Source organism: Elephas maximus, chromosome 3 (assembly GCF_024166365.1).
Source record: "Elephas maximus indicus isolate mEleMax1 chromosome 3, mEleMax1 primary haplotype, whole genome shotgun sequence".
Taxonomy (NCBI): Eukaryota; Metazoa; Chordata; class Mammalia; order Proboscidea; family Elephantidae; genus Elephas; species Elephas maximus.
This window is the reverse complement of record NC_064821.1, coordinates 68,053,572-68,069,437: the sequence shown is the minus strand read 5'-3', so window position 1 is coordinate 68,069,437 and position 15,866 is coordinate 68,053,572. Positions and strand designations below refer to the sequence as shown.

General features: G+C 44.4%; 2 protein-coding genes across 10 annotated transcripts in view; one reads left to right on the top strand and one right to left on the bottom strand.

The window, feature by feature from the left end:
- Positions 1-15,866, top strand: part of LOC126072784 (interferon alpha-inducible protein 6-like) — an 88,585-nt gene that overhangs the window by 24,273 nt on the left and 48,446 nt on the right. The window lies entirely within an intron of this gene.
- The window catches only part of FAM76A (family with sequence similarity 76 member A), a 99,660-nt gene that overhangs the window by 78,495 nt on the left and 5,299 nt on the right, over positions 1-15,866 (bottom strand). For 6 of the 9 annotated variants that reach the window (XR_007516573.1, XR_007516575.1, XR_007516572.1 and 3 more), the window contains exons 2-5: positions 12,221-12,398; positions 11,869-12,022; positions 8,820-8,906; positions 1,949-2,058 (exon numbers count right to left, since the gene is read on the bottom strand). The exons of 1 other annotated variant lie outside the window; for it this stretch is intronic. The gene's annotated coding sequence lies outside the window, so the exon portion shown is untranslated. The remainder of the gene's footprint in view (positions 1-1,948; positions 2,059-8,819; positions 8,907-11,868; positions 12,023-12,220; positions 12,399-15,866) is intronic. 2 more of the 9 variants (XR_007516578.1, XR_007516579.1) reach the window with 1 other exon arrangement.

The window sequence follows — 15,866 nt, the reverse complement described above, 5'->3', positions numbered from 1 at the left end:
TATCAGGAAACAAAGGCCCAGAGATGGATAGACACTTGCTCAAGGTCACACAGCCAGTCATGGCTCACTTATTACCCAGATGAAGACATTCTTCTTGTTGCTGTTAGTGGCCATTGTGTCAACTTCAACTCATAGCAAACCCATGAACAACAGAATGAAACGCTGTTCAGTCCTGGGCCATCTTCACAATTGGTGTGCTCAAGATCATTGTTGCAGCCACTGTGTACTTTGAGTGCCTTTCAAGCTAGATGGCTCATCTCCAGCACTATATTGGACAATGTTCTGTTGTGGTCCATAGGGTTTTCACTTGCTAATTTTTGGAAGTAGATTGTCAGGCCTTTCTTCCTAGTCTGTCTTAGTTTGGAAGCTCCACTGAAACTTCTCCACCATGGGTAACCCTGTTGGTATCTGAAATATTGGTGGCACAGCTTCCAACATCACAGCAATATGCAAGCCACCACAGTATGAATCTGCCAGCCACTCCATGGGGGGAAAGATATGGCAGTCTAGTTCTGTAAGATTACAGCCTTGAAAACCCTATTGGGTAGTTCTTCTGTCCTAAAGGATCGCTATGCATGGCAATCAACTTCATGGCAATGGGTAAAACGGGCCTGTAAGACTGAGCCTGGGCAAAAAAGAGGGGAGACGGATCGCCAGGTGGGGAGACCCTTGGGCAAAGGCTTGGTGTTGGGAATTAGGATGTGAGCCACCATGGGGGCCCGTCCTCTACCTTACATGACAACTCCTCTGCTCACCCTGGTACCTCCTGAGACCAACCATTCTGCTGCTGAGCCCTTCTGACACTTATAGTTTGGCATACTCCTGAACTGAAATTCTGCCTGCCTGATGCTCACTCAGATCACAGCTCTGTCTTGATTCCCCAGAATGAGTGTCATCCTTGGCACTAGAGGCACTGATTGGGGGCTCCATCAGAGGCTTCACCTGTGGGCAACATCCTATTCGTGCTTCCGAATGCACTCAGATGCTCCTTCCTCTGGAAAGCAATCCCTCTTCCCAGGCAAAGTTTGTTCCTTCCTTCAATCCTGTTTGCAGCCAGCAGTTATCAGGTACCTACTAGGTGCCAGGCACTTGGCAAGACGCTGTGGTAACTGACAACACCCTCCCCTAGTGGAGCTCATACACACATCTACTCATACACACGCAGACTTCCTTGGTGGTACAAACAGTTAACATTCTCAGCTGCCAACCAAAAGGTTGGAGGTTAAGTCCACCCGGAGATGCCTTGGAAGAAAGGGCTGGAGATCTGCTTCCAAAAAATCAGCCATTGAAAACTGATAGAGCACAGTTCTACTTTGACACACACGGGGTCACCATGAGTGAGAACTAACTAGACAGCAACTGGTTTAATACACACATAATGACAGCTGATGAATAAAGACTGAAAAAGAATTGATGCCTTTAAATTACATTGTTGGAAAGGAATATTGACTATACCATGGACTGACAGAGAAAGGAAAAAAATCTGTCTTGCAAGAAGTATAGCCACAATGCTCCTTAAAAGGATGGCAAGACTTCATCTTACATACTTTGGACATGTTACCAGGAGGGGCCAGTCCCTGGAGAAGGACATCAGGCTTGGTAAACTAGAGGGTCAGTGAAAAAGAGTAAGACCCTTAACAAGATAGACTGACACAGTGACTACAACAATGAACTCAAGCCTAATAACTATCATAAGGATGGCACAGGACTGGCCAGTGTTTGTTCTCTTGTACACAGGGGAGCTATGAGTCGGAACCGACTTGACAACACCTAACAACGACGATAGCTGGGGTTCCCCCCCGCCCCAAAATCTAACCAAAGTTTGCACATTGCGTTTGGTGGTGAAGTCTCTTTTGGTCTCTTCTAATAAAGAACAGTCACCCTCACCCAGCTTTTTCTTTTATACTTTTATTAAATAAACAGCCAGTTGTCCTGTCGAATGACCCACCTGTGGATGAGTCTGATGTCTCCCTCATGGTGTTGTTTACCTTATTCTTCTATCTCCTGTATCTCTCATAGCTGGAAGTTAGGTCTAGAGCAGAAGGTGGCAAACTTTTTCTGTAAAAGGCCAGATAGTAAATATTTTTTGGTTTTGCAGGCCATGCAGACTCTGTTGTAATTACTCAGCTCTGTCACTGTAGCAGGAAAGCAGCCATACACAATATGAAAACAGAGCGTGGCTGTGTTCCAATACAACTTTATTCATGGACACCGACATCTGAATTGAACATAATTTTCACGTCACAAAATAGTCTTCTTCTTTCGATCTTTTTAACTACTGAAAAATGTCAAAACCACTCATAGCTCATAGGCTGAGATAAAACAGGAGGCATACCAGATTTGGCTCTTAGTTTGCCAACCTGTGGTCTAGAGACTTGATTAGACTTAGGTTAAATACATGTGGCAAGAATTCTTCATAGTGACGGTATATACTTCATAATCATCCCAAGAGGGGGGAAGACTGTCAGCTGAGCCCTGGTTATGGGATGTCCATCAGATCTCTCCATTAAAAAGGTACATTTTCCTCTTTGCGAGTACCAGGCCATCTGTGCTGCGCCACTTGAGCTTTGTGTGAACCTTCTGTTCTTTAAAACCTTTCACCTAGTTTTCGCATCCTGATGACTCTTGCCTAAATCAATTGTTTCATTGCTGTTAGAAAATGAAGTTTCTCTAATGTTCGCATTTCTTCCATGCTTACTCGTTGGCATTCTGCAAAGAAGAGCATCCCCTCATCAACTAGACAAGAACTCCTGTTTCTCCCAAAAAAGGCAAGATAAATGCTAAGGGAAGGTTTTTGTGTTTTGTTTTGTTTTTTAATGAGAGATTCTAGAACATGTTTGTATGCAGAGAGGATAATTCCGTGAAGAGGGTGTCTTAGCCATCTAGTGCTGCTGTAACAGAAATACCACAAGTGGATGGCCTTAACAAAGAGAAATTTCTTTCCTCACAGTAAAGTAGGCTAAAAGGCCAAATTCAAGGCGTCGCCTCCAGGAGAAAGCTTTCTCTATCTGTCGGCTCTGGAGGGAGGTCCTTGTCGTCAATCTTCCCATGATCAAGGAGCTTCTCAGGCGCAGGGACCCTGGGTCCAAAGGACGCACTCTGCTCCTGGTGCTGCTTTCTTGGTGGTATGAGGTCCCCAACTCTCTGCTTGCTTCCCTTTCCTTTTTATCTCTTGAGAAATAAAAGGTGGTGCAGGCCACACCCCAGGGAAATTCCCTTTACACTGGATCAGGGATCTGACCTGGGTAAGCATGCTGTTACAATCCCACCCTAATCCTCTTAACATAAAATTACAATCACAAAATGGAGGACAACCACATAATGCTGGAAATCATGGCCCAGACAAATTGATACACATATTTGGGGGAGGACATAATTCAATCCATGACAGAGGGAGAGATGGATGGTGCAGGAGAGGGGGTTACAGAAGGTATAAAGCCCTCAAGAAGGTGAGAGGACTCTGAGTCCAAGTGGGGAAGGGGAGAGAAGTGGTAGGAAGTTGGAGGACAGAAGAAAGGGTATGAACTGGTCATCTGGGAGAGATGGAGGGCCAGCTTGCTAGGAAACAAACTAGAGGATTCCTGAGTCTGGATAGTGTCTTTTTGAAGCTGGGAGTTTGGACCCTCTCTTCGTGGCAGGTGATTTTCTCCTCTACACTCAGAGAAGGTGGGTGGGCAGATTCCTGCAGGCCTGAGGCTTCCCAGGCGAGTACACTGGGGGAGGAAGAGGCCAGGGAGATCAGGGTATTTCCAAAGGAAGACTATAAGGACGGACAACAGAATTTAAGCTAAAGACAAAAAGGCCCAGGTGAAAATAGAGGAGTGGTGGCTAGATGGGAAAATGGATGGGAGGTCCTAATGACTTGCAGGGCTTTGAGCTTTTGTTTTGGTATCAGTTTTCAGAATTGCTTTAAAGAGGCATGTGAGCACAGAGGATGGATGGATAGAAGACTATGGCTAGAGAGTAGTGGGGTTGAGAGGCCCTTTCTGTGGCCTCTTTGCTCCTCCTCAGACAGGGCACTGCTCCCCCCTCCCCCCCATCTGTCTCCTGTGCCACATAGGAAGCTCCTGATGGCAAGAACTGGACCTGATTCACATCTGAACCCCCAGTACCCATTATAAGGCCTGGCCCAGAACAGGTGACAGTGAAGGTTTGAGGTTTGATTGCTTCAATTCATGGATAAATGGTAGCAAACACTAACATGCCACTTATTATATGCCAAGCACTAGCCTAACAGCTCCCTGGTTTTTCCCAGGACCCCTGTGAGGTGAGGTCTGCTATTACCTCCATTTCACATATGAGGAAACTGAGGCACAGAAAGGTGAAATAACTTGCCCAAGGCCATAAAGCTAGGAAGAGGCCTACAAACCAGGCAGTCTGGGTCCAGACATGATGCTCCTAATCACTAGGTTATTCTGAATGGATGACTGAGAGGCATAGAATGCCCCGTCACTGTCAGAGCCCTGACCCAGGAAAAGGAGAAGCAGAGACTGGATGAGGCAGCTTAGCCCTAGGGGCATCAGACAATAAACAATAAACTGAGAAATACATAATTCCAGATAATTCCAGACTGCCACGAAGGAGACAAACTGTGTGCTGAGACCAAGAATAAGGGAATGAGGGCTCTCTTGAATTTAATTGTGTCCCCCCCAACATATGTGTTAGAATCCTAACCCCTATGGGAATAAGGTTTTCTTTGTTATGTTAATGGGGCCATATCAGTGTAGCGTGTGTCTTAAACCTGATCACTTCTGAGTTATAAGGAACAGCATAGAGCAGGACAGAGACAAGGAAGCACAAACGGGGGAGGACAGATGCCAGGTGACCTTCACCAAGAAACAGGAATGCTGGAAGAGACAAGGATCTTCCCCCAGAGCCCACAGAGAACGAGCCTTTCCTTGGAGCTGATGCCCTGAATTCAGACTTCTACCTTCTAAACTATGAGAAAATAAATTTATGTTCCTTAAAGCCACCCACTTGTGGTATTTCTGTTACAGCAGCACTAGGTAACAGGTTCTTTAGATGGGGTAGCCAGAGAAGGCTTTACTGAGGAGGTGGCACTTCAGGTGAAGGACAGAAAGGAGCCACTACTGTGAAGAGCAAAGAAAAAGAGGGAACAGCACGTGAGAAGGCCCTAAGGCAAAAACTGAATGTACTCTAGGAACTGAAAATGATTCCAAGGGGGCTGAAGAGGAAGATGGTCCCAAATGAGAATGGAGAGGTGGGTAGCGGCCAGTTATGTAGGGTCTAGGAAGCCACAGCAAGGAGTTCAGATTTTATTATTTTTTCTAATGCTTTATTTTTATTATTCCAAGCAAATAGGAAATAAGCCACTGGAGAGCTTTAAGCAAGGGACTAAAGTGATCTAATTTATACTTTCAAAAGCAGAAGCAATTTTGTTCTTCCATTTGGCTATTCATTGATTCTTAAATTTATTCGCTCATTCTTTAATTCATACCTTCAATTATTTATTCTTTCATTCGGCTTTCACTTGTTGACCTGTGAATTCCTTTGTTCTTTAAATGATTGGTGCTTTCCTATGCCCAGAGAGCCTGCTGTTGTGTGCCAAGCCCTGTCTGGGCACCAGGGGCACTGCCAAGAGCCAGACCCAATCCTGGCCCTTGAGGAAAACACATCCCCCCACACCCATGCCCCAGGAACTACTAGAGCACCAGGCAGAAGGTACTGAGTGCTCTGTTGGGGATGGGGGCAGCAATCAGGGAGGGCCTCCTGAGGAAGTGCCTGTGAGCCGGGCCTAGAAGGATGACACAGTGAGCTTACTGGCTGCACAGGTATGCTATATCTCTTTCACCATCTCTCTAGCTGCTAATGGACATAATAGCTATTAATGGACGTGAAGTAAAGTGTGTGCTTTATGGGGAGATGATTGCCCTCTGGAGAAACCCAGAGCTCTATCTTATTGGGGCAAAGGAGAAAGGGATGTTCTTTGTCACCAGTAAATCTAGAATAGCCTCAATGCGTTGCCATCTGGTCGTCTCTGACTCATTGAGACCCTATAGGACAGAGTAGAACTGCCCCATGAGGTTTCCAAGGAGCAGCTGGTGGATTCAAACTACTGACCATTTGGTTAGCAGCCAAGCTCTTAACCACTGAGCCACCAGGACTCAACCGGGGCAAAAAATGATGTCCATTGCCTGCAGGCGGCCCTCCACTTGTATTATCACCTTTTAACTTTTATTACCCTCCCCTCCACCACACACACTTTAATTGCCCCCTCCCTACCTGCTCTCTGTAACTGCTATCTGGTACACAGACATGGCTGGCCGATTAGTATTTAACCCTGGGAGAGAGGAACTGAGGCATTCTCCTCCCGAGATGTGAACTGGGGCATGGCTGAATGTGATCTAATCCTGTAGACAGGAGCCTAACTTCAGGGAAACTAGGCTGATGATGACGTGTGCCATTCTACTCATCCCTGTCCTGTTTATTCTGTAAGTCATAAAGGCCTGTTGAGCAAGCCATTAGAACTGTCTGATCTGTGCTCTGCTCTAAACAGTCTTTCACTAAGAACATGTGAGAATAATGACACTGCAGAGCAGAATCATTGCAGGTTCCCCAAAAGGTCTCTTTTACCTGTGTGTTCCGTAAGGTTGCAGGTGACAGGCAATGAGAAATATTAGTTTGTTAATTGAATGTGTGGACCAAAGGCCAGGCAGGAGATACTTGGTGGTGGAGATGATGCTGCCCCAGCCACGGTGAGACCACCCTTCTGAAGCCCCTGTACCTCCACTGGTACCCCTGTCTTCCTCTCTGCTCCTCCTCCATTTTCCTAAGTGAAAAGCAGTCTTGCCTGCATCTCATGGCTCTCTACCACCCCACAGACACTGGTATACATCTGAATCCCCCTCCCTGCCACACATAGAGGCCCTGCTCAGGCATAGGAACACCTGAGTCTGCATAACACATCCCAGTTGTTGGTTCCAAAAATGCAGTCATCGTTTTCATTGCTGTTATGGACCGAATTGTGTCCCCCCAAAAAATGTGTGTCAACTTGGCTAGGCCATGATACCCAGTAATGTGTGATCGTCCACCATTCTGTCATCTGATGTGATTTTCCTATGTGCTATAAATCATACCTCTATGATGTCAGTGAGGTGCGATTATCGGCAGTTATGTTAATGAGGCAGGACTCAAATCTACAAGATTAGATTGTGTTTTAAATCAGTCTCTTTTGAGATATAAAAAAGAAGCTGAGAAGAGAGACATGGGGACCTCATTACCACCAAGCAAGAAGAGCCAGGAGCACATCTCCTTTGGACCTGGGGTCCCTGTGCTGAAGAGCTCCTAGACCAGGGGAAGATGATGACAAGGACATTTCCCCAGAGCTGAGAGAGACAGAAAGCCTAAGTCACCAAGAATCAGTACTTGAGGAAAATTCTCATGGGTGGTGACTGGATGTAACCAAATAGTCTGAACAGAAAGCTTGAGCTTTAGCTTGGTATATCCATAGCAATGGACAGCAAGAATAGCAGCAGTATCTCAAAAATAAAATAAGCTAATAGACGGTAACCTTCATAAGGACTGGTTGGTTAAACTAAGTGGTATGAATGAGGTTTTTCCAGGTGGTTCAAACATAGCTTGGGTCATAAATAATCACAAAACAGAAATGATGACTCTTTCAGGCCCCAGATCTTGGCTGAGGCCTTCATAAAGCAGGGCATCAGAAAGGCTCACTCACTGAAGCGGTTCTGGCAGAAGCACGTCCTGGAAGTGGTGATGGGTCAACCTGTGCCCCATCTACTTCCTTCAGAATGGCCAGACCAGCTGCCCAGAGAAATAGTACAGCTGACCGGAAACATGGTCTTTATGGCTCCTTCCCCTATGTAATCATAGTATCTAAATCACACATTTCCAGAAGGTTCAATTCAAAGAGTTTAAAATCAACCAACTAGTTGTCAAGAAGACACCTTGTGGGATCTGAAATCGAGTTAATGGAAAAAAGGTGAACTTCACAGACATTTTGTACTTCTCTAAATAAACAAAATTCAGCCCTGGTAAGTCCATATGGGGTCTACTCCCATATTCACCACTGTCAGGGAGGGAAAACCACGAAAGAGGGATTTCCCAAATGGAGATGATTCCAAGGATTTTAGGGAAGAGAATGTCAGGTGGTCTCACTCCAGGATGCCCGGGCCTGGAGGAACAGGAAAATGGTTGGTCCCAAGACTCTGTTGGGAAGCAGCCCACTGCACCAACCTGGACGGGGCACCCTGGATATTAGGACAAAGCAGTTCGTAAGAGGAAACATTGCTGAGAAAGAGAGAGGAGAGCGAGGAATAAAAATATGCATTTAGACAGGCTTACAAGGAAAACATTTAAATGCATCTCATTGTTTTCTGATCCGGCGTCTACACTGCTCTGTCTTTCTCAATGCTAGAGAAGGACAATTATCCCTCACAGACAGGGCAACACTGCCTTCGCTCCACCTTGTCTCTGCTCTGCCTCCCGAGACCGACTCCTGCCCTGCCTGGTGCAGGCTAGAAGAACAGATCACAGTGAAAAGCGTCCAGCTGTTGACGTCTTAGAACTAGTGTGGGGAAGCTATTTTGGGAACTGCAGAATTCAATTGCTATCAAATCTGGTTATAAGTTATTGTCTTTTAATGACGAAATTTGATGTATAAACAAAATTCAGGAATACTTGTTTATAGCTATCAAGTGGCGGGTGTAGCACCCACAGGAGGTTTGCAGACAGCCACAGACTAGTTCCAAGGCACACCTTAAAATGTCCTCCTGTCTCAGGAACTGCGTGTACATTTTAAGCAGAAGCATGTGCACACACATTCCAACTTGGCTTACCTGTCTCCTTTGGTTGTGATTGACTCAAACTTGGACTTTTTCTTTGGGATTTCATTTTGGATTGAAGATGTAAAAAGTGTTTTCTGGCTTTGAAAGACAAAAATAGAAAGGCACACGTTAGAAATCAAGGAATAATAAAAGATCACAATAGAAGTCTGTCAAATGGAACCAATGTAAGAGGGCAGTTCTTCTATGGAGGAGCTAATTATTCTTGATTATTAAAATCCGACAAGGTGTTGATTTTATAAGTCCTGGATGTCTGAGTTGCTAGTTTCCATAGGACAAGGAACAAAAAATAATTCTTTGTCTTAACTAAATACTATTTTTAATACTTTAATACTTAATATTTCATTAATAACTATGAGAACAGAGTCAATAAAAATCCAGTAAGCAATATAATCTTACAGTTTAAAAAGTACTATGACATTCATCGTCTCACATGAATCTTGTAATTCTGTAAGCAATAAACAAGGTATTATGTAGATTTCAGGTGGACGTATTTGAAGTCCTAGTCTAGTTCTTCACTGTTCTGTGAACCTATTGATATCTGACTCCCACAAGACTAAAAATGAGTTTTATCCTCAATAAGTTCATCCCCTAAAACTGATCCTGAAACAAAAGCTAAAAGCCTATCCATGAGCTGCAACCCTTTCAACTCTGATGGATGTCCAGCTGCCAAACCCAAAGGATGCTCTAGACCTTTTCTTACTTGACCTCTCTTTAATACTGATGTCACTGACCACATCATCCTTCTTGAAACTTTCTGCTCACTTGGTCATCCTACTTTTGTAACTGCTGCTTCTTAGTCTCCGTCCACCCCTTAAAATATTGAGTGCTTCTAGAGTTGTGCTCTAAACCCCCAGCCTAAGTTATATCATTCAAGACCATGCTTTTAACAACTCCTGGTGGTATAGTGGTTAAGAGTTCAGCTGCTAACCAAAAGGTCAGCAGTTCAAATCTACCAGGTGCTCTGTGGACCCTATGGGGCCATTCTACTCTGTCCTATAGGGTCACTATGAGTCGAAATCAACTCAAAGGGAATGGGTTTGGTTTTTTTTAGTTTGTCATAGTAATTAGAAATGGTGTTTCCCAGATCACCTGCGTCAGAATCATCTGTGATACTTATAAAACAATGCACATTCCTGAACTCTATCCTAGAGTGTACTGAACTCTGGGGTGGGGTTCCAGGAATCTGCATTTTTAAATAATCTCTACTCCCCGTGATTCTTATGTGCTATCAATGGCCCATGTTCTGATGACCCCATCCATTCTCTTGCTCCTGCCCATCTCTCTCTTCTGAGTTCTAGGCTAAATCCCTACAAAACAATTCTTCCTGGTGCTGCCAACTCAATTTTTCAAAATTGAACTTCTTCTCATCTGCCCTTCCTATATTCTCTCTCAGTTAAGGATCTACCCATTGACACAAGTAAGAAACCTGGGAATTATCCTTGACTCACCCAGCTCTAGCCCATCTATCTGTTCACCAAATAATCTAAGTTTCTCGTAACTCTCCCTCCAAAATATCTTCCTGAATCTGCCTTTTCTCATTTTCATCTTCACTGTCATTGCCTCAGTTGAGGTTCTCATTTCAACATCTCTTACCCAGACTCTTACAAAAGCTTCTTAATTACCCCCCAGGCCCTTTTTCCTCCAGTGCATCCTCCGCTAGTCAGGGTAAATTTTTTTTTAATGCAGATTTGCTCCTTCTCCTACACAGGTCCCCCCAGTGACTTCCCACTGACACTCCTTACCTGGTCTGCAGGACCCCATTTCCTGCCATTCTCTAGCTCTCAACCATAAGCTCCAGCAACACCCAAGGACTTGCAGCTCTCCAGGGTTCTGTGTGGGCTCGAGCCCACCCCCCACCCCAGCCCAGTGCCTTGGTAACCGCTCTTCCTTCAGGCTATGATGCCTCTGCCCCATTCCTTATCTGATGATTCTGACTCGTCCTAAGATCCACTTTCAACATCAGCCCTTCTCCAAGCTTCCCCTGCCTGACTTCCCAAGGCAGTTAATTACTACTGCCTCTAACGCCTGTATCTTGACATATTTCCACTGTGGTGCTCACGACATTACACTGCAATGATGTGATTCCAGGTCTGTCCTCCCCATTAGGCTGCAGGCTTCTGGAGAGAACGTTACTGTTTTACTCACCTATGCATTCCCAGCAAAGTCCCTAGACGGGGGTACTTAAAACATTTCCGGAATGAACAAACGAAATCATAATGGTGATAAAAAAATTAAAATATATAGAATGCTTCCTATATGCCAGGTATCAAACTAATCACTAAGCACGTACTATGTAATTTATCTTCATAACAACTGTATTAGGTAATGCTGTTATATCACTCATTTTACAGTTAAGAAAACTTGTCTAAGATCACACACAGAGAATTTGACAGAGCCAGGGTTCAATCCAGAGCTAGAACTCTTAACAACACTGCAGACACTCTGTAACGAAGCTTAAAACAAACAGCGAAAGGACATCTTTTTGACTGGATCCCACAAGGACAAGCCTAGTACATCTATCAACCTTCCTGGCCAAATAAGCAAAAAAAAAGCTTTTGTCCCTCAGAAAGGGAAATGTCCAATCTTCTAGGGAGATAACCCACTCAAAAAAAAAAAAAAATCCGTTTCTACCAAGTCAATTCCGACTCATAGCAACCCTACAGGATAGGGTAGAACTGCCCCATAGGGTTTCCAAGGAGCGGCTGGTGGATTCCAATTGCTGACATTTTGGTTAATACCTGTCGTTCTTAACCACTGTGCCACCAGGGCTTCAACCTACTCCAGGGGTAAGGAAAACACTACATGTAAAAAGTGGAATTAGTTCCATAAACCTTTCAGACACAATACAAATTCACTAGTCTCTCTGGCCCTTTAAAAGATACATAAACTCATAAATATGGCAAATTCCCCCTATAGACTAGCAGCTAGAGAGAAAAGAATAGGAAAATGTATACAAAACGGCATTTTGCACTCCTGATTGTGAGAGTAGTATATCCGACCTGTCACACCTCTAGTCCTGTCTCATGCATCTTGGGGTTACCTGTTGTAATGGCCGTCACCACTCAGTCAACTGCACTGCTCCTTCTCCTGGTGGCCGGAACGGAAAGAGCTGCTCAGGTGCTTCCTCTGCTCTTTGGTCTTCTGAAGAATTCATTTATACGAAAGTGTGCACAGCCAACACAGCAGGTTCCCACCTACCCGAAGACCAGGAGAGAAAGACATAGAGGAGGGAATGTAGTGCAATGGCTAAGCATGAGGGCGCTGGGAGCCAGAGCCCCTGGACTGAGTACCAGTTCTGCCACTGACAAGCTCTGCTACCTTAGGTAAGTCCCTTGAACTCCCTCAGGCTCAGTTTCCTCACCTGTAAAATGAGGGATAATAGTAGTACCTACCTCCAAGGGCTGTTGCAAGGATTTTGTGACATAATGTCAGTAAAGCAATCAGCAGGGTGCCCGGAACATAAAGGTTGCTTAATAAATATCAGCTGCTGTCCCACTTTGGCAATGGGCTGCTGGGGTCTTAAACGTTAGCAAGTGTCCATCTAAGATGCATCAATTGGTGTCAACCCACCTGGAGCAAATCAGAATGAAGAACACCAAAGACACAAGGTAAATATGAGCTCAAGAGACAGAAAAGGCCACATAAACCAGAGACTATATTAGCCTAAGACCAGAAAAATTAGATGGCGCCTGGCTACGACTGATGACTTCCCTGACAAGCAACACAACAGAGAATCCCTGGTTGAGCAAGAGAACAGTGGGATGCAGACCTCAAGTTCTCGTAAGAAGACCAGACTTAATGGTCTGACTGAGACTAGAGGGACCCTGGAGGTCATGGTCGCGGACCTTCCATTAGCCCAAAACTGGAACCATTCTCGAATCCAACTCTTCAGACAGGGACTGGAATGGACTATAAGACAGAAAATGATACTGGTGATGAGTGAGCTTCTTGGCTCAAGTAGACACATGAGACTTTGTGGGTAGCTCCTGTCTGAGGGGAGATGAGAAGGCAGAGGGGGAGAGGAGCTGGTTGAACGGACACGGGGAATACAGGGTAGAGAGGAGGAATGTGCTGTCTCATTAGGGTGAGAGAAGCTGGGAGTACATAGCAAGGTGTATATAAGTTTTATATGAGAGACTGACTTGATTTGTAAATTTTGACTTAAAGTACAACAAATAAAAAATATATATATATATATATATATATATATATATATATATATATATATATATATCAGCTGCTAATTTTATGTATCTTTTTGTTTTGTTTTCCTCTGACTTAGCAAACACAGACCAGAGTAAAATTCCCACAAGAATTTCAAAAGATACAAACATCTCCATGGTGCTCATTATGGAAAACTCAGCAAGGAAAAGAGAAGACCAAAGAGGAAATGTAAAATCTATACTTCAGTGTTAATACCTTGTAAATGGTTCACAAAGGGTATGCTGGATACTTTTTCTCAGGTGGAAAAGATGCCCTCAAAGAAAGACTTATCTATGGGTGAGTAGCTACCAGGGACCCAGACCTGGTGGTGGTCTACCATGGCCCTTTGTTGAATCAGAAAAAGTCTACTTCTTTGGGCAGAGGCAGCTCTGCACCAGGGACCAGGATACAAGGCTAGGAAACCAGAGTGCAGATTCCACAACTCTCTGAAGCCGGAATACCTTTGTGCAAAACCATTTGTAGGGACAGCTAGAGCTGGAGGTGAGGCAGCAGGCCTGGCTGGAATTACTCCAGTTGGGGAATGAGTATGCTGGTATTTTATAGAATGTTATAGTTTTCATTTATTCCTGAAATTAGATCTTATGCCCCATCTTGAATGTGGGTAGGTAATGTCATGATTTAGCTAAGTGTTTTTATCTTGTCAGCAAAAGCCACTTTGCCTCCCACCCCCGATCCCAGCAGCAAGTCCATAAGTCTGAGTCAGTTCACTTCTTTTCAAGTCTACTGCCTCCAACCCAGTGAAGCCACCCTCATAACTCACTATTGCAACAGCCTGCCAAATGATCTGTCCAGTCCACTCTTGGCCCACTGCCACACAATCACCAAAGAGGAATTCCTAAAGGTAAATCTGATGATGTCCCACCTCCCCTAAAACCTAACCTAAGGGTTTCTCATACTATCCAGTGTGAAATCCAAATTTTTTACCATGGTCTACAATGACTTCGGCAATCCTGCTGCAAAGGACCTCTTAAACTGTTAAAAAACACAGATGTCATCTTGAAGACTAAGGTGCCCCTGACCCACGCCATGGCATTTTCAATCACATCATATGCATGTGAAAGCTAGACGATGAATAGGGAAAACAGAAGAATTGACGCCTTTGAGTTGTGGTGTTGGTGAAGAATATTGAAGATACCATATATTGCCAAAAGAATGAACAAGTCTGTTTTGGAAGAAGTACAAACAGAACGCTCCTTAGAAGCAAGGATGGCAAGACTACGTCTTACATATTCTGGACACGTTGTCAGGAGGGATCAGTCCTGGAGAAGGCCATCATGCTTGGTAAAGTACAGGGTCAGCAGAAAAGAGGAAGACCCTCAAGATGGATCAGTACAGTGGCTGCAGCAATGGATTCAAGCATAACAACAACTGTGAGCATGGAACAAGATGGGGCACCTAACAATGACAACAACACTGACTCGGAGCCCTGGTGGTACAGTGGTTAAGCACCTGGCTGCTGACCAAAAGGTTGACAGTTACAGCTCTTCAGACAAAGATTAGACTGGACCGTAAGACACAAAATGATACCCACGAGGAGTGTGCTTCTTGGCTCAAGTAGACACATGAGATTATGTGGGCAGCTCCTGTCTGGAGGCGAGATGAGAAGGCAGAGGGGGACAGGAGCTGGTTGAATAGACATGGGAAATACAGGGTGGAGAGGCGGAATCTGCTGTCACATTGTAGGGAAAGCAACTGGGGTCACATAACAATGTGTGTATAAGCTTTTGTATCAGAAACTGCCTTGAGTTGTAAATGTTCACTTAAAGCATAATAAAAAAAGAAAAAAAAATAGGAGACATTCTAATTAGAATAAAGGTCCATCTTTTAAATTTAATAAGTTGATATTGCTGAAAATTTAAAAAAAAAAAAAAGGTTGGCAGTTCAAATCCACCAGCCGCCCCTTGGAAACCCTATGAGGCAGTTCTGCTCTGTTCCGTAAAGTTGCTATGAGTCAGAATTGACTCGATGGCAATGGGTTTGTTTGGTTTTTGGTATACTGACTTACACACGTATCCCCTACCTGCTTCTATAACCTCTCTTCCCCTTGTCCACTCTTCCTTCTGTTTTTTTCATCTGGTAAGCTCACTCCCACCTCAAGAGTCTTTTCACAGCTGGCGCCTCTTCCTAGAATCTTTGCCCCCCAGAGCTTCCCACAGCTACTACCTTCTCATCATTCTAGTTTCAGCACAAATGTTATTGCCTCAGAGGTCCTCCTGATTGCCCAGTCTAAACCAGTCTCCCCAGTTACTCTTTTAAAGATCTTTAAATCTACTCATGTTGTTGTTGTTAGCTACCATCAAGTTGCCGACTCATGGGGACCCCACATGTTAAGAGTAGAACTGCTCCGCAGGGTTTTCTTGATTGCAATCTTTACAGAAGCAGAGCTCTGGATGGGTTCAAACCACCAACCTCGAGGTTAGCAAACAATAGCAAACTGCTTGGGCCACCCAGCTCCTCTCCCCAGTCACTCTTTATTATATAATCTCTTTTCTCTATGGAAACTCTGGTGGCATAGTGGTTAAGAGCTATGGCTGCTAACCAAAAGGACAGCAGTTCCAGTCCACCAGGCGCTCTTTGGAAACCCTGTGGGGCAGTTCTACCCTGTATAATAGGGTTGCTATGAGTCAGAATCAACTTGATGGCAATGGGGTGTTTTTTTTTTTCTACCACTTACATCGAAAACCTGTGTTCATTTATTTATTTCCCTGTTTGTTCTTATCCATTTCGCTCCCAATTACACAAATACAACCTCTGTCAGAGGAAAGTCTTGTCTGTCTAGTTCATTAAATTAGTGCGTTTATAATACCTAACAGT